This window comes from Pinus tabuliformis, chromosome 9 (genome assembly GCF_031772625.1).
Source record: "Pinus tabuliformis cultivar Carrire ecotype Pingquan chromosome 9, CPIR1, whole genome shotgun sequence".
Lineage (NCBI taxonomy): Eukaryota > Viridiplantae > Streptophyta > Pinopsida > Pinales > Pinaceae > Pinus > Pinus tabuliformis.
The window spans coordinates 1,426,793,542-1,426,813,149 of record NC_142307.1 but is presented as its reverse complement, the minus strand read 5'-3'; positions in this window follow the sequence as shown (position 1 = coordinate 1,426,813,149).

The following is a 19,608-nucleotide window of genomic DNA, read 5'->3' as shown; positions in this document are numbered from 1 at the left end:
GTTTTGTGGTGCTTCCCATGATGATTTTCTCTCAACCGATTCCACTCTATCACCCAATCTTTTCATTCCAGTGAGTATTGCATCCAGCTTTTGATCAAAGGCAGAGGGTTCCTCTTTGAAAACAGTCCTCTTTTCCAACCTTGCTCTGTTTCTTTTGGCAATTAGGTTGGCTTCCACTGTAACAGCAACCCTTTGGGCCTCTGCAAGGGATTGAGGATCTCTTTCCTTCAACTGATAGGCCATGTCAGGGTCAAAACCATCAGGGAATTTGTACAAAGCTAAATCAGGAGGGGGTCTTAAATTTTGTGGGATTGCGTTATATACATTGTTAAATCTTGCACAATACTCCAAAACAGTCTCTTGGGGACCTCTTTTGATAGTGTCATATTCCCCAAGTATGTGCAGAGGATCCTTCTTCTTCTCCCATCTGCTAGTAAAGGCTTGATAAAGCTCATCAGGAGTTGTGATGGAGTTTGCATTCAGGGATCTAAACCAAGTTCTTACATCCCCAGTTAGGCTTTGAACAAACATCCTCATTCTGACACTGTCATCATCTATTTCATAGGTCTCAAAATGGTCTTGCATCCTCTTAGCATGCTGAACAGCTGTCAGAGGGCCATTGGAGTCAAAATATGAGATTTTGGTTTGGTAATCTTGGGGTAGAGCTGCAGCATTAGCTGGTATTTGCAAGGGTGCATATCTGTTAGCCATATTTACAGGGTTTAGAGGATTAACAGGGGTAGCTGGGATAATAGGAACAGTGGGTACCACAGGGGTAATAAGCAAGGGTGAACCTAGAGTGTTGGTCAAGGGGATATGTGCAGTGGATGAAGATGTGAGAGGAGGACTTTGAGATGTGGATGGTGAACTAGGGGAACTAGGGGTAGACCGGAAAAGGACCTTGCATGGAGTAGAGATAAGGCTGGGATGATCTGAATCTGAGGTTAAATCAGCAGGCTGCTCCTGCCTTTGCTGCCTCCTAATGTTTCTAGGGATGGTATTTGGATTATCAACAATGATGGGTGGATTAGGGTCAGGATTTGCCCTAGTATGCCGTGGATTTTTCTTGGGAGCCAGCTTCTAACTGTTTTTTAGGATTTTATAGGAAGTTTTTATATCTGCAAGGACTGGATAAAGATTTTGGAATGGCTATATATATTCCAAAGCTGAGATGAAGACTCACTGAAAAAGCTCTTCCCTAAAACTGTCAATGTGATACAGAAACAGTTTTGAAGGCCTCCTGACTGATTTCAGGCTTGATTTGCAGCTTTGAGAGATGTATAGAAATTGGAAAATCCTAAGAAGTCCCCAGTGGAGTCGCCAATTATGTTAACACCCAGGTTGTTCCCTATGACTCCCAAGGGAATACGGCCGGGGTAACCACTAACCAATCTTTGGATCACAGTTCCTAGCCAAACTGTAATCAGAGAGGGCTCTCTCTTTATGATTTGTCTCTGTTTTTGATGGTGTTTTAGGCTAGCTATTATGCTCAGGTTTTGGTTTATGTTTTGGTTGAAGGACTTCTTTCAGGGCTTAAGATGTAGTGTTCAGAGAGTAGTATAACATTGGGCAATGGAGTCTAGAGTTGTGAAATGCTTTGAAATGCAGGAGTGATGATGTTCAGACTGCAGGGCCTATTGTGTATCTCAAACAAACAAATTTAAACTTAAGTGGTGAAGCATGGTCAGCCAACAGAAAGCAATTAAGAATTCTCTATTGAACTGGTGATGTGAAAGTGAAACATGTTGCACAGGAGCAAACTTGAATTCCTGAAACAAAGGTCACTGTGAAAGATATATTCTGAAAGTGCAGCAATTAAGAATTACACTTATCAAGATTATAGCTGAAGAAAAACATTCATTAACAACACAGATTGAACTCAGGGTATTGCATGAATAAGTCCTGAAGGTTATTCTTTTTCTTTGTTGTCAAACACTTAGAAATTAGAAACATATATGGATTTTAATAGATCGAAAATACATAACAAAGAGAGTTACAGAAACTTATTGTATTGTGAAATACACAGGAATCCAGCAGTTTTCAACAGACACCAGAACGCATTCAACACTTCAGAAATCCGAGAAATTCCATCACTTTCTTTATTAAACTCTGAAAGGATTACAGCATAAGAACTTCTTCAGGAGAAATCAACAACAACCCTTCAAGCTTATGCGAGGGGCAAATATATACAAAACGTATTACAAAATATCTGAGTGCTAAGTTATCTCAGAATTGAATATCTTCACCAACTTTTCAAGATATTTAGATCAGAAAGTTATTACATCATTGAATACAAATAAATGCATCTTTATGCTTGTCAGAAGATATTTTGGCCTTTGGAGGCCACTGAGTCGGTTGGAGTGATCTGCATAAATGCTGTGAAATGCGCTTTTGGAGCTGCTCTGCTGTAGCTTCTCGGCCTGGACACCTGTAGCTTCCTACTTTTGCTTTGTTGGCCGAAATTTCTGCTGAGTTGGCTCAGCTTTAATCTTTAATGCATGCTGATTTTATTAAACTGTGCTGTGCATGACAATTCATATTTTTATGAACAAAATTTGGTGAATGGCTCATTGTTTACAAAATCATTTGTATTGCCTTGGTCCACCAGTCCTGTGTAGGTAATTGATGCCTGAGGATTGCATCCATAGTCTCCTCCGCCTCTGTATACTTATAAAAATTTGGAGCTACTGCAAACAAGTGTTCGATTTCATTCATTATAAAAAATAAACTTTCCACTTTGTTGTAGAGAGTCTGTCCTGTAGCTGGCCCTGTTTCTTCTGAGGTGCTGGGCTTCTCATTGATCTGACTTGTGGCAAATGCATTCACCCTTTTGGCATACTGTTCATGTGTGAATAGTCTCCCTGAGCTGTTCAGTAAGCTAGGAAGCCCTCTGTTTTGTAGCACCTGAAACTTCTCCATGAACCTGTTCACCTCAGTCTGCATGTCTTGGGTTCTTCTCTCTAATGTCTGCACTAGATTTCTCAGAGTAAGAACCCTCTTGATCAATTGAATGGTCTCAGTCCTGTTGGGAATTCCCATGGTAGCTAACTGAGTACTTGTCTTATGATTAAGCACATTAATCATTCTGGTGGCAACTTCAGGCATATTGCTCAGGGCATTCCTTGATCTGTGAATCTCAGCCTGTGCCTTTGGAATGAGCTCTAGCTGCTCATGGATGGTTTCAATATACGGCCATTGGTCAGTAATAGACTGGCCAATATTAGCCCACAGCACTGTTCTAAGCTCAGCCACAATTTTATCTAACTTGAGCTCATTTTCCAGCTCTTTGATCTTATCTTTGAGGGCTTTTACTTCCCTGCCCTTTTCTGCCACAGCCTGCTTTGATTTGTCATATCTATCATTGACTTTGGCCAATTTCTCCCTGGTCTCATTTAATTCTGTCATTTGAGCTTCCAGGGCTTGAATCTCAGTCCTTAGCTTATGCCATCCAGCTTTGGGCCTGTTCTGTTGTTGGTGGTGCTGAAGTAGAAGGTGCTGCTTGATCAGTCTGCTGAGGAGGAGGAGTAGTAATGGGAGCAGTTTCCTCAAGATTAATGATTTGAGGAGGAGGCTGAGAGGTCTGGCCTTCTTCTCTTTGTTTCAAGGTTGCCTGTAATGCTGCCTGTGCAGCCTCTGATTCTCCCAGCTTTTCTTGTGTCTGGATAAGCTGCTTATAGAGAGTCACCAGCAGAGCTGTGGCATCTTTATCATGCCTTTGTTGAGCTACTTCATCTGTTTGAGGGTGAATCGTGGCTGGGAGTTTGATCTTTCTTCTTAGAGCTGCCATATCAGCATCCCTTAATTTCAATATTTCCTGTATTCCCTTGATATCTTTGGGATCATGCCCAATCTCAATAATTATATCCTCTAAGGACCTTATTCTGTTGTCCTTTGCCTGGGATGATGCTCTCTCCAACTCTAGTTGAGAGGCTGTATTGTTAAGGCTACTTTGTAGCCTGTAGTTGTCCAATGTTTGGTCTGCCAGGGAAGCATAGACCATCTCACCTGTCTGCTTGTGCAATTCAATTTTATCCATTGGGTGAATGTCCTTGGCAAGGACCTCAAGATTGGTCCTTATATAATCTGCATGAGACTGGGGCTGTACAGTTGGCAAGAATGGCTCATGATCATCTTGCCCTCACTAACATCAAATGCAGACATTAAGCGCTGCTGGTTGGTGGGAGCCATTTTCAACAGATGGTTATATAGCTGTATTTTTATTGGCTCACTCCTCTTCTTAATTTCAATGAACTGTTGCTTAATGCTCAGTTCTCCCTCTCTCTGCTGGCTAGAGGAGCTGACTTCTCCTCCTATTGTTCTGTCTTGTTCCTGCTGAAAGGAACTGGCGGATGCTTCTCTGCTTGGTGGGCCCATGCCTAATGACTGCCTTATTGTCATATCCTCCTCAGAAAAATCATTCAATCTTTGCCTTTTTTCTCCCTGATTTATAGAAGATGTTAGGGGAGTCTCTCTGTCTCTCTTTCTGCTTACATCCTCCTTTTGTGGAGTTTGGAGGATTGATGCATCAACTGATGTTTCTTGCCTTGGAGGCACAGTTTGCTGTGGCTGTTGCTCAGTGGATTTTGGGGCTTCCACTGTTTGTTCTGGCTGCACAGGCTGTTCCTGCCTTTGTTCTTCCTGTTGTTGTTGTTCTTCTTGCTGCTGCTCCATCTCTTTATCTGTTTGTTCTTGAGTCATAGGAGGTAGTTGTTCCTCCTCCACATGCTTTTCTTTGTCTTTGCTGGATGCTTGCTGAGTTTTCATGGCCGCTTGCTGATGTGTTGTTGAAGATGAGGCAGCTTCTCCAAGTTGCCTTTGGTATGAGAAAGAGACCTGTCCACAAGTTTCCAAGTCAGCCTCCTTTTGTAGATTTCTAGCTTCATTCTCTAGCATCTGCTCTTTAGTAATTGGCTCTTCTAGAGTGCCTTCTTTCCAGCTCAAGGCATTAGCATACTTCTCAATATGAGGCAACTTCACATGTGCATATGTGCCTAATTTGTGTTTTATTCTCCTGAGGGAAATAAAGTGATTACGGTCATAGGGTAACCATCTGAAGCTGGTTTGAAATCTGAGGCCCTCTAGGATTCTATCTGCCTCCCTCCATCCCTCTTCTCTTTTGTTATATAAGAAAGGACCTAGCTGGCTCCTTACCTTCAGTTGCACCTTCTTGTTTTTACTTTGGAAATGGATGTAGTCAGCATTTCCAAACTGTCTGAAGTATTCTAGGGCAAAGAGCCTCATGGGGACATACCTTGGAAGCCTAAAAGGGTCCAATTCACAGCCATAAATTCTGATTACTGTGTGGTGTTGGTAGAAGTACCAATCACCAATGCTGTAGGCTTTAGAGAGGTGGAGGACTCTTTGCATCTCATCAGTTAGCCTTGGAGGAGGTACACCATATAGCAAGGTCATTGCTGGGTAAATGAACAAGTCTATGAACTCACAGTATGTGTATGGTGAGAGAGAAGCACAATGAAAAACTGAAGACCAAAAGACAACTGATCTTGGAATTCCCTGGGCATTTAGTTTCTTGAGGGGAACAGGGAAGCTGTCTGGTTGATAGAACAAGAACAGATGGTAGATGTATGAGGTGAATCTGAACACTCTTTCCCTTGGTAGATTCATTAGCTGCTCATGAATCTTTTCTGCAATATAGGTAGCATAGTCATAGTGTACAGCAGGAGGCATTCCCGGGGAAAATATGGACAGCATTGCCATTATGGTGTCATCAACATCTTCAATTCCTTTATACCCCAGGACATAACTGATCAAGTCCACTAGCATTCTGCCCAAGTCATTCAGGTACTCATATCCAATAGGAGGAGTTCTTACAGTTTCAGAACCTGAATCTACAAACAACTGGTTGATCTTGACAATCTGGGCATGTGACAAATTAGTTCCCTTCTTTACTAAATCCAGCATGGACAGGGGTGTCAATGGTCTTGCAGTGTGGAAGTGGAGCATCTCATTAATGGTTTCTGGAGTGATGTAGAACAACACTGAACCTGTAGGAGTAAGAACAGCTCTTTGGCAAGGATCATAGCATTCCTGGCACTTGTGGATCAAGTCTGGAAGGGGATTGACTTGAGGGAGGTTGTAAATGGGCAAATTTGAATCCCAAATCCCTAAAATATCAGCCCCACTAAGGTGCTGGGCTTTTATTTGATTGATCATATGAATATTATACTTGGAGCCCATTGGAAACCAATCTAACATTTGATAATCCAAGTCCCCCAGGGGTTTCCAATTTATCTCTTTTTGAGGGGCATTCAGAGGCTGGATGTTTAGAGCTATTGGTGTCTCCATGGCTACTGAGGCTCTTGATTTGTATGTAAACCGGTTCCACTTGAACAGAACGACACAGAGGAGTGTTTCTTTGCAAGGGAGGTGAAATATAAGAAACAGAAGGCAAATTGAGTAAAACAGCAATTGAAATACTGTTTAAAGGACTGATAAAACAGTAGCAGGACTGAGCAAAGTGTTTTCTGTGGTGAATTTGGTCAGTTAAGGTTCCTAGTTCACGACTGCGCGAACTAGCTGTGAATTTCAACTCAATTTGTCAAATGCGGCCCTGCAGGAGTTTAATGGCTTCACTGGCTGGATATAAGTGCAGGTCACTGTGTGTTTAACGGTGAAAACAGAGTTTTACAGTCTGTTAACAGTTTATTTGCGGAATTATGGATAAAACCAGGCTTATGGGATGATTTTGAAGAATACCTGGTGAATTCGTCGGCAAGAGTTGCGAATGCAGGTGCAATGGAGGCTCTGGCGGTCTCGGAATCGACTTTAGCAGGCTGGTGCTGGTTTGGACGTGAGCAGCATGCAAAAATAGCAGTAGTGTCTTTTGCCAAAAGTGGAAAAAAACACGAGATTTTGGCCTAAAAATGGATTTTTGGCAATATTGGCGCGTTTTTGGGATGACGTCAGCGTGACGTCATCGGGTGGGGTCGGAGTCGGATGACGTCAGCATGACGTCACCGGGTGATGTGGCAGGTCCTGGTTGGTCCACGGATATGCTGAAGTGGCGGACATGTCAGCGAAGGGACGGACGAATGAGGTGATGCGACGGCGGGGTGGCAGCGACGTGGCTCTGACGTGGGCATGACATGGGACCAGCAAAACCAGGTGGTAAGTGAAACAGTGGTAACGGTTTTCTCGGACCGCTTACAATACGGCCCCGGTTTTGTCAGAGGCCGACCCGAGAAGCTGTGAGGGCGACGCGTGGCGGAGGCCTGACGTCACCCTCTGACAGTTTCTCGGGTGCTAAACGTCGGACCTCGGGCCCAACCCGATATGGATAATAGCCGTCCGATCAATGTTGCCCGATCGGACGGTTGACGGGTTGACGATGTGATCGATCGATACGGACGCGGGCGGGGGATTAAATATTATTTGTTTTGGATTTTGCGCCCGGCGGAAAACATTAGGATATGGTGTTTTGTAAAGCTTTTCAATGTATTTTGAAAAATCAAACATATGCGCCGAAACTTTGGATAAGTGCCAAAAGGTGGGTTTTTGGGTTATTTCACAATTTCAAAGGGGGGTTATGGGTAGGAGGGGTTTTTTGCAAGGTTTTTTGGGATTTTTTGGGTTTTTCTGAGCAGAGGGAAGGTGAGAGCTTAGGGGAAAGGTTGTTGCTCATAACCAGAGGTTAGAGCAGCCCCAGGACAGGGTTGACCACAGTCCCAGGTGGACTAAAGTCTCCCTTTAGACAGACATATTTAGCTATAATGCTAAAAGGAGGATATTTATAGAATGCTTGGGGTTTATACACCATGGTGTTAATAATACTAGGGAAGGGGTAACATAGGGAATTACATATTAGAGTTAGGGGTAAATATGGAATGAAAAGTGAATGAGGGGGAAATCACTAAGTTTATTTGAAACTTACTTAGTTTAGGGAGTAGATCAAAATGAAAAGAATTTTAGACAAGAAGTGTGGCTTCTAAAATATTAAGAACCACCATGAAACCATAATTTTTTCCATGAATCTCAACTGATAAGGGAGTGTTAGTAATGAAATGGAAAAGAGGAAGAAGGGAGGTTAGACATGCTTCTTGCTTGCTGCAACTTGATGAAGAATAACACCTTCTCAATTCATTGATTTTGCTTTGGTAAACAAAGTTAGCACACATGCAACTTATAAGAAATGACCTTTCTGCAACCCCAACTGCCTACCCATCTATTTGCCTAGCATTTTCTATTTCTTCTTGGAGGGTTGCACTTGGACTTGCAGACCCTTATCTGCCTTTTCTTTTCTTTGGCCTTTCTTTTGTTTTTCTATCTACTTCTACCCTTATTTCTTCCAAGGTCCCAGATTAAGCTGTTGGGAACCTTTCTTCTCTACCTAAACTACTTGTCTGCCAAGTTTAAACAGTTTGGATAGACTTCTTTCTCTATTCTGCAACTGGAAATTCAAAACATGGCATGATCCAGATTAGACTGTTGGACACCATCAAAATTTGAGTCCATATCAAGCTATAAGCACAGATTGTATTCTCTTGGAAATATGTGATCTTTGAATCATCAAAGCAGAGCATATTTGGACCTTTTTATTGCCAATCATGAAATATGAAACCTATTGGTATAGGTAGCTAACACTAACTTCTTTGGCTTCATCCAGCCCAACCATCTACAAGAATTTCGTTATGAAGCTTCTAGACCCGGAAGCTTCGACTCCATTTTAAAAAACTTGCCAAAAGAGGATCGGTGCGACTGGAAAAGGGAACAATCTCTCCATGTGATGATAGTGCTATTTTTAATCTCTCAAATCGGCATGAGGAGGAAACTGGTCAATAGCGTCGGCCTTCTAAACAGGGGTAAAAGGAAGATTCTTCGGAAATGATGCAAAGGGGAATTATTCTTCTCATGGAGAGGGACATACTGGGAGTTTATTCATGATGGGAAAGCATGTAGGGTTCACGGTAGAGGTCCTCTAGGATCATGGATAGGGAGTAAAGTGACAGTGACAAAATGTTGTGTAACAGATGCCCCCTAAAGTATGAAGGCTGAATTAGAGTGAGGGGTGAAATGCTTTACAAGTGGATGTGGGGAACCAGAGTCCGTTGTCGGAAAACCTGTAAGCAAGCATAGGTACATATACATCACTGAAAACTCTAACAAATGATACATGAATCATGGTATGGATGCAACCATCCAGAGAATGATCATGTAAATGGATCCAAGGCAAGGGCACAACCATACAATAGAAAGGATCATAACGAAATGAAGGTATGGTCGTAGCCATCCAAGAATGAGAAGGATCACATATAACAACTCATTGTATGGTCGCAACCATCCATCTGAAAGAGACATGTATATCAACATGATCATGTCACATCACCTCACAACCTATACTAGTGTGATCGAAGCCGGGGGTCTTACGCTCCAAACGACTGGATCAAAGTACAAATCCTAACATGTGAATGAATGTTTTGAAGTCGAATATGCTAGAAAGTTGCTTGATTACCGGTCAATGATGTGAACCATTAACAAGCGCGAGAGAAACCACCAATAATGACAATGGTTCTCAAGGTACTAGTAGCACAATTCATAGAATGTAAATAAAGGAACTGAAGTTGAACACCCATGAAATCACCCAATCGAAAGCCAATGGCGTGAACTTGTCATCAGGTGTGAAAATCTTGCCATTAGGGCATGCAAGCTCTAAGGTACTGAAAGGGAGTCTCTCAGCCAGCTTCTTGGATAATAAGCTGAAGTCGATAGAAGACGACTACGTCGGAGGCCATGATGTATCCCACATCATCGACACGAGACAAGGGATGCAATGATTTCAGATGATACAGAGAATCAAGAGTAAGTGTGACTGCAAAAGGACTAACTCTCAAACATATCAGTGACACGACTCTAGAGTTTGGCAACTTTTGGATCCATACGATCAGTGGTCATGATGACATGGCAGAGATCAAATGGGAGGAAAAAATGAATGGCCCAACCCAGGAAGATCAATGATGAAAAGGAAGATATCCCAACATAACATGAAGTAGAAAGTGTCATGTCCAAGAGTGAGTTGTTGACACGACTGATAGAATTTCCCATTTTCCCCCACCATTTCTGGTAGGTACCCCAATTATTTTTTATCGCAAGCTTGAAGGGAATAGCATGTGTTTGCATTGTAAGTTCATCCTTCAGATGAATCCGACCTAGTAAGTTTAGTAAGCCCTATGAAGGAGAATCTCATGTCTATCATGGTGACGAATTCAATGTCATCTAATATTTTAACGAGTCCAACAAAGGTGTAACTCGATATCTTTTTAATGTTTAGAGAGTTTGAAAAAGACACAGAAAAGAAAACTCCACATGGTCCCTTCTCGTACATTTGTGTCTCTCGAGCCCGAAAAGGTAGAAAATGATACTTGAGAGAACCACTTGATCATTTCAATCAAGGAGTACCTTTTTCGTAAATAGTTTGACCCAGCCCAAAAAAGGGGTAAATGTATACTCGGTAAATGATGTTTCGTAGCCTTTAACGAGTTCAAAACGACAAGATCTCAACAATTTTCTCATTTTAAAGAGTTGGAAAAGAGCTTGAAAGTGGACCCCCCATTTTTATTCTTTTTTACAAGTCAAAAAGGGAAAAAAACTTGGTGATCTTTTCATTTGAGTTTTATGAGTCGAGAAAAGAGCTTAACTATGACTCCAGTACCATCATCAGTAATCCGCCATGAGTCTCTGCACAAAAGGTAAATGCATTATCTAGTTCTGAGGCAAAAATAGGTGAAAAATACTTTTAAAACCCTAATATTTCATGAAAAATGAATAAAAGGAGGAAAAAGTAATTATTTTTTACCATTTACCATTTTACCTTTGTGTGAAGAACTTTTCACCCATTTTTGCCCTAGTTTTTCAGGAGCAGAATGCAAGAGATCCGGGGAGTCATTCAATGATCTATTAGTTTCAGGTAAGCCAAGACCTTTAGCTCCATTTTCATGCTTGTTTTACCTATTTTTAACCGTTTTTTGGATTTTTTGAGGAGATTTTAGCAAAACAAAATCACCCTTGGTCAACGCGATTTCTTGGCACAGAATTGCACCGATTGGGGGTTATCAATATTTTCAAGTGCGTTGTTGGCGCTATTGCTTTTAAAATAGTTGTGCTGGCACCGCAAACATAAAATTTCCAAATTCTAGCCAATGATTTTTATTGACTTGATTGCATGGTTTTTGCCGGGAAAAAATCGCGAAAAATGGTGGATTGGAAGGAATGCGAGCATGAGGAAATTGAAACAAAAGAAATGGTATACACAAATTGCTTAAATGCTCTAAGTAACTGTGGGTTCCTCAAATTCTTCCTCACATCAAGTCTTCAGACTCAACCAGAATTGCTATGGTATCTTATCAGTCTTTGGAATATCAATTGGGAAGTTTTCATGATCAGTGACCAAGAATTAGAGTTGGAAACTTTCAACATTTATTTCATCATAGGACTGTCCCGAAGAGGGGAGACAGTCAATCTTTATGGGTCAAGACCTATTCGGGCAAGTGTGACCATGTTACTTGCAGAACACTGCCCGGAAGCACTCAAATAAAAGAGTGACAAAATAGAGAACATGAAAATTCGTGATCTTGTGCTAGGAGTGCTATTGTTGACCATAAACAGAGTGGCTAGTGCTCGAGCACAGCATGAAACCAGCAAGTTGAAGTTTCATTATGTTATGGACTATATGGCACTGACTATTTTCAACTCGGTGGAAGCCATGAAGGTAACCATGAAGCGCCAACTATCTAAAGCCAAGGTGGGGAATCTCAAGCAGTTCTTCTATGGGTCTGTTCTAGTGACCTTCTTTCTGGAGTGGGTCCTGCTATTTCACTACTAGCTTACTAAGGTGGAACCACCATTGCCATGAGACCCATGTATGGTCTGTTGGAGTGCATTGATGCCTAAGATTACCGAGGGCCAACAAATGTCCTATAAGCCCGCCTTATTCTCATGGCTATGATGACAGCTGATTGTGGTATAGGATTGGCCTTACAGGGGTACCGACTTCCACGGTGATCGGTTATGCCACTCCTAGAGGCAGAGTATTACGATGATGGAGGTAAAAACAAACAATTTTAATTTTTAATTTTTTATTGTTTTTGAAATATATGTATTCATGAAATTTCGATTTTATAAATGTATATGTTGGACCAAAACGTCCTTTCGGGATGTCCCCGATTGTCAGGCGCATTGCTCGGCAATTCTATGTCGCTCCTTATCAGGAAGGAAGCGATAATAAGGAGGAGATTGCGCGGAACCTTGAGGGATTGACCCATGGTATCCCAGAGTATGCTCGGATGGGAGACATCCCACACTACTATTAGAGGCACCCAGTGGGTGTATCAGATCAGGTCCAACGACTATTGAATTGTGTAGTACAAGCAGTTACATGCTACCATGAACATCATATTGATTAGTTCATAGGTCTAGCATTCCACATTTTTGAGGCCTGCAAGCCACGAATGTATTTGAGCACACATATTATTTTTTTGGGGTTTTGATGTATGACAAACATTATTGACATATATATATATATATATATATATATATATATATATATATATATATATATATATATATATATGTAGATATATGTTATATTTCCTTTCTCATTATGATACAAATGCTTTGTCTTTGATTTTTTTACATGTTTCGCAAATGTCTATCCAGCACATAACTAGCTAATGCATCTGTCAATGTATTCATGTGCCTAGGAATATGATGATATGTAATCTAATCAAAATTTCTCTCCAATAGACAAATACATAGATACATTCTCAATATTTGAGGGTTTCTGACGGAATGTTGCCCATTGAGTTTAAGAACAACAAGTTGTGAATCAAGGTTGACAACCAATTCTTCAATGCCAAGAGCGATAGCTTCTGACAACAATTTGATAACTATGTTATATTCAGCGATGTTATTAGTTGTTTGGCCTAGAAAAATACCTTGACGATCAATCAACTCACCATGGGGGTCATAAATGGCCCATGTCGTAGATGATAGATTCTGAGTACTACGACAAGCACCATCAGGGAAACCGATGTGAGGAGACACCGACATCTGCAAAGCAGGTAGAAACATAATAAGCAGGAAATGGGGTTGAGACATCGTGGCATAAGCCCAATGTAGAAGTCAAGTCAACCATCATGTAATCTCGAAAATGAGAGCCATGGTCAGTGACAATGGCCTGAGGCACTCCAAACCTGGAAATAATGTGATTAAATAGAAATTGAGCTCCCGTTTTACCATCCATAGAGTATGTAGGCATCAATTCAGCCCATTTGGTGAAATATTCCATAGCAATGATAATATACCCATGCCTCTGGTCGAATGAGGGTTATAGGTCATATAGTCGATGCCCCATTTGGCAAAAGGACCAACGATAATAACGGGGTGTAGGTGAGCGGGTGGGGTGCGCATTTTGCATTGATAAATTTGGCACTCATGACACTTGTGAATAGTAAGGATGCAATCCTTGAAGATGGAGGGCCCAAAATAACCAGTGCGAAGGAATTTTTGAGCAGTAATATATCCAGATAGGTGACCACTACATGTGCTAGAATGGCAGTCATTCAACACTCTCTCAGCCTCCTCGAGAGTGAGACATCGATGAAGAATTGAATTGATACCAATGCAGTATAAAGTATCTCCATTGATACGGTAAGGTTGAGATTGATGTTGAATGCATCGGCAATCATCCTTGGTCCACGCTGACCAGAAAATGGATGTCTGGAGATACACGATGATATCACCATACTAGGGGTCGAGAGTGCTACTTAAGAAAAGAGTGTCATCCGAGAGCTTCTCATCGGCATCGACAGGAAGAGAAGTGGAGGGAAGGGAGCATATCAACTCAGCGAAGACTAGTGATTTCTTAGATTTGGAGGTAGTTAACACCAAATCAAATTCTTGGAGGATAAAAATCCACTTTGAATAATTTCTCCCCATAAACTAATGAGTCGGGATGTAGGTCATGGGGTTGCATTTGGAAATCACAATGGCAGTGTGGAGTAGAATTTAATGCCGAAAGTGTTGAACAACTTGTACAACAACCAAAGCTAACTTCTCGACATGAGCATAATGTGTCTCGGTGTCGACGAGATTGCGACTGAGGTAGTAAATAACATGTTCATTGCCTTCATCATCGTCGTGTACCAACATATAATGATGATACTAGAGGCTGCATCTAGATAAAGGAAGTAATCGTGATGATAGTTCGGGGGGTGCAGCAAAGGAGCATTGGTGAGGACAACTTTTAGGTCATTGAAAGGCTTTTAGGAAGCCCCATCCCAAACAAATGGGTTTCCTTGGTTGAGCAACCAGGTGAACCCTGAAGCTAGCTCAGCATAGTTCAGTACAAAATGATGGAGGAAATTTGTTTTTCCCTTCAGAATCTACAGTTGATGCAATGAAGATGGAGGGGGTAAATTAACTATGGCCTTGACTTTAAGAGGATCAAGGAGAATGCCTTCTTTCAAAACAATAAAGCTGAGGAGTTGTCCCGATTCGACGTAGAAGACACATTTATGCGGATTCAGCCGAATGTTGTAGTATCTATAGTGAATAAAAATTTGCCCGAGATGATCAAGGTGATCATAACATTTACGAGAATGAGTTGGGAGATCATCCAAGTAAGGTTGAACAATGTTTCTAATGTTGTGGAATGCATAAGACATCACTCTCTGAAAGGTGACCCCAACATTCTTATGGCCAAAAGGGAGCTTTTTATATGCGAAGGTCCCCCACGGACAGATAAAGGTTGTCTTATTTTCATCAGTGAGCACACTGTTCATCTGGTTGTAACCAGAGAAACCATCCATAAAGGAAAATAATTCACTCCTAACACATTCATCAATGATATGGTCAATGAAGGGAGTGGGGTAATTATCCTTAGGACATGCACGATTGAGATCATGGTAATTGATGCAAACATGAATAGTGCCTTGTTTCTTTGTCACTGGTACAATTTTCGACACCCAATGTATAAGAGGGATTGGATAAATAAATCTAGCTTTTAGAAATCTTTCAACTTCACCCTTGATGGCGACCACTTTTCTAGGGTGTACTGGACGAAGTTGCTGGCGAATCAGCTTCGCATGAGGATAAGTTGGAATATTGTGCACTTCTATACTTGGTTTAATGCCGGGAATTTCTTCATATGACCATGCAAAAACATCCTGGAGCTCTTGGAATAGATGGGTGTAGAGCTTGATCTCTTCTGGAGAACAAGTTACCCCAATATGGACATTTTCAATGACACCAGGCTTGACAGAAATATCAATTAGCATCGTTTGCATAATGTTACCCAAGTTCCCTTCTGACTAAGCTTCATGAGTCGTGATCAGTGTCTGAAGTGGTAGGGTTGGGAACTAAGAAGAGAACTTCTCGAGACAAGTAGACATGACCACTGGGCCAGGAAAGAACAAGGAACGATGATGAGTGTCGTTCCAAGGTACTTCCTATGGAGACATGACTTCCATGATACTCTCGTCAGAAAGAAAAGTCTCGGCTAAGTGATCGGGAGATTTTGAAGAACCAAGCCACGGCGATTGATAATGCGTATCGAGAGATGTTCTCGAAATAGGATGATCAGATGATACCGAAGGCAAAGCCGAAACAATTTCCACATAAGTAATTTTCGTAGGGCTTAACAACATAACCTTGCCCCACGTATCAACAAGATCTAGTGAGGGAATGACCCAAGGATCAGACTTGACCGAAATCATGTTGACAATGGCAACATGAGGAGGTGGAAGTGGAAAAATACCCATCAAGGTAGGATCTTTAAAGATTCCTTCCCCCACACTCTCATAAGGAGAATCAGTGTACTTTACATACATAACATTGCCATCTAAGGAGGAAGAGGCAAAGAAGGACATTTGGTCGACTGTGACTATCTTCCCTTGATGGGGAAAATGAATCACATAGAAAAGGAGGAGGCTACAACATGCATTGCATGGGTCTAGCTTCGTCTGAGTAGAAGATTGTAGTTAAGATTAGCGTCAACAATCTCAACTTCGACATGTAATGTCTTGCCCTCCAAAGTGATGGAAAGGTTGGGAAGGACACTGAATGGTCACGAATTGTGTCTGTTAAAAGCTTCCAAAGTGTTAGGGGACTAGTTTAGAGTAGGAGAACCAATCGCCTTCCAATAAGTGAGTGACATGATGCAGGTGGAAGCACCTTCATCGATGACAGTCCTATGAATGATTTTCTCATTTATGATCACCTGAATGAGAAAGGAAATCTGATGAGGTAAATGCAGAACATGGTTTTCCACGTCAAAACAAATGAGATTAGAGTTAGATGTATCAATTCACCCAGTAGCCGACAGTAATTATTTCCGCTAAGAAGGACAGCTTTAAAGGACCTCGAGGGCAGACATGGTTGATGGCGCTTGAGCCAAAACTTCTAAAACGTTATAATGTTGAGCCGCTCGAGCATTGGGATTGTACGAGGACTTTCGTAGCACACCTAGAGAAGGTGGTCGAATGATAGAATCAGGATTAGGTCGTTCTAAATGGAGAGGACCAGAACTGGACGGGGCAGAAGAAGAAAGGGTATCTTCTTTCTCTTTCCCTGCTGTCGTGGTAGGAGTTTGATAATATTTTGACCTGGTAGCCACGTTAATCAGTGTACTCATGATGAACACTTGTGAATCTGTGGAAGTGGATGACTGAGGCTAGTCTACCATTTGGGTATGTTTGGATGGAAAGGGCTCTTTTAGGACAGCTGGGGTCCCTTTGAGAAAACGATTGACTTTAGATCATCTAGGACAATCCTTAATATAGTGATCCTCCTCACAAATGAGGCATGGATATTTGGGCTTCTGTTGGGAAGCATCACCAGTAGATGACTTAGGAGGACCCTATTTCGGGGCATTGACTTTACCCTTTCCTTTGCCTTTCTTCTTACCTTTGGAGGATTTGTCTGCTGCGGCAGACTAGACAATGTGAACCTATGAGGTTTTATCAGGGCTAGATGAACTGTGAGGCAAATCATTGGAAGCAGTGTTGGAGACCAACTTCTGGTTGGAAGAAGATCTTGCAGGGTCTGAGTCACTAAATCAATTACTCCATCAATAAGAGGTGTAGTCGGAGACTTAGATGTCATCAGATCAGATGATGGTCTGGGTGCATCGAGTAACACATCGTATAACATGCCAAATTGTGAATAGACGAGGTCTAGATACCAGGCACACATGATGGCCTGTTCCTCAGTAACACATCCACCCATAGAAATGTCCTCAAAAAATTTGTTGACGAATGATTTTGTGAACCACTCGGTCAACAACTAATCAGCAATCTCAAACTTAATCAGGAGGTGCCTACATCTCTATTAATGGATGTGATTAGAGATCTCGGTCGCAGTGTCTTACTTGAGCGACGTTAGCATATGGGTGCTAGTTTCATAGCAAATTGACAACTGGAAATGTGTGAGAAAGGCCATGGCAAGAGTGTTAAAGTCATGATAGGTATTTTGAGGTAGCTCGATATACCATTTGGCTGCAGTACCTATAAGAGTTTGTTGGGAAAGCCAAAGACGAATGGAATCGTCAACGTAGGAATTTGAGGAGCACTAGAGGTGATATGTCATCACATGGGCTTGTGGAACCTCTTTTGCTTTTCCTTCAAACTTCAGACAATCACTTGGGATCTTGGATGGAACTTGAGGCCAATATGGCGAATGAAGAATTGGGTCATTCATGAGTCTAGACACATCTGACAATTCCACTGTAGCCAAGAATGAAAATTTGGTATTGAAAGGCATTTGAGGTCGATAAGGGGGACCAACTGGCGAGACCCATCCCTGCTGATAAGAATTTTGTCCCCATAGTGGAGGATTTTGTCCATTTTGAATTTGATTTTTCCCACACTCTATGTTACCTTGCCCGTAGAGAGGATTCTGACCTTGAAAGCCTTGAAACTGTCCCACCATAGGATGTTGATAAGCAACATACAAGTTAAAAGGCTATTGAGCCTATTTTCCTTAGACACATGGATTTCTCACCTGATGTCCTTGAGCATAAGGGTTTTGGACCTACTTCCCCTGGACGAAAGGGTTTTGGACCTGCTGCCCTTGGATGTATGGATTCTGCACTTGCAACCCTTGGATATAAGGATTTGGGACCTATTCTCCTTGGACAAAAGGGGTTGAATCTATTGCCCTTGAAAATAAGGATTTTGTACCTCTTGCTGTAGGACTTGACCCTAACCTTGCCCTTGCAAGGGTTGACCCTATTGATATGAGTATAAGGGTTATTGCTGCCCAGGTTTACCTTGTTGTTGCAAGGGTTGACCTTGCGGATGGAAATGTTGTCCCTACGCCTACAAAAGTTGACCTTGCGAAGGCATAGTATGGGAGGATTGTGACGTATATTGCACTTGATGCTACATGGTTTGTTGCAATGGTTGTGAGGGTTTCCCTTGCAGTTGTTGTAGTTGTCCTTGTTATGGCATTATCAGGCCTTGATGCAATGAAGGTTTCCCTTGCTACTGCAAAAGTTGTCCTTGCTGCTACAAAGGTACTTGAACAGTTCTCGGAATGACACCTTGAAAGTTCCCAAACTGTATCTGTCCATATCCACTAGGTGTGGCGGATGGACAAGGCTATACATAAGATCCAGGTTGAGGGATGTAGCATGGATTAACAATCGCGTGTGAACCATATGGAACATAAAGACATTGGTACTGAACCTGATCCATATTAGACTGATGGTACTGGATGTTACTTGACCCAGACAGACCAACAGGGTTCGACTATTGGTACTGAAAATTACTCGATCCAGTAGGACCAACAGGGTTTAGAATGGCTCCCGAAGAGGGTTGGTTCATTCCCACCATGTGAGCTTGTGAGCCACTCACATTGGTTGTACTAGACATTATAAAAACATTTGGACTTTGTCCCCCAGGCAGTGGCATAGCCTATCCACTCACTGGAGGGATCGAAGAACTGACAGAGACATGACTCGAGACCGTCAGTTGAACTAGATGATTTACTTGGACTAAAGAAACAAGAGGATTCAGAATGATGGCTTGCACCGGGACTGAATTAACTACAAAATACACCATTGGTTGGGAGGTCAGGTTCTAAATGAATGAACTTGAGGTAGGCATAGCATGAGATGCCCAGATAGGGTTGTGATATAGTGATGATGCATTAGGCGTGCCTAAAACCAGCTGAGCTAAACTCACGTAGTTACATAGTAACTAAGGATGAACACTAGTCAGAATGTTTCCCGTGTAAGGGAAACCTTCAGATGCCAAAGGATATTCTTATTCCTCGACTGTGCATGGAGTGGAAACCTCCGAGTGACCTGGAGAGGAGACTGATATTTTGTCTTCTCATTCCATGCGTGAAAACAGACGGCGACGAACTACCGAAGATGTTTAAGTGGTAGGGTTAGGAACTGAGAAGAGAACTTCTCCAGACAAGTAGACATGACCGCTAGGCCAAGCAAGAATGAGGAACAATGATGAGTGTCATTCCAAGGTACTTCCTCCAGAGACATGACTTCCATGATACTCTCGTCCGAAAGAAAAGTCTCGGTTAAGTGATCGGGAGATTCTGAAGAACCAAGCCACAGCTATTGAGAATACGCGGTGA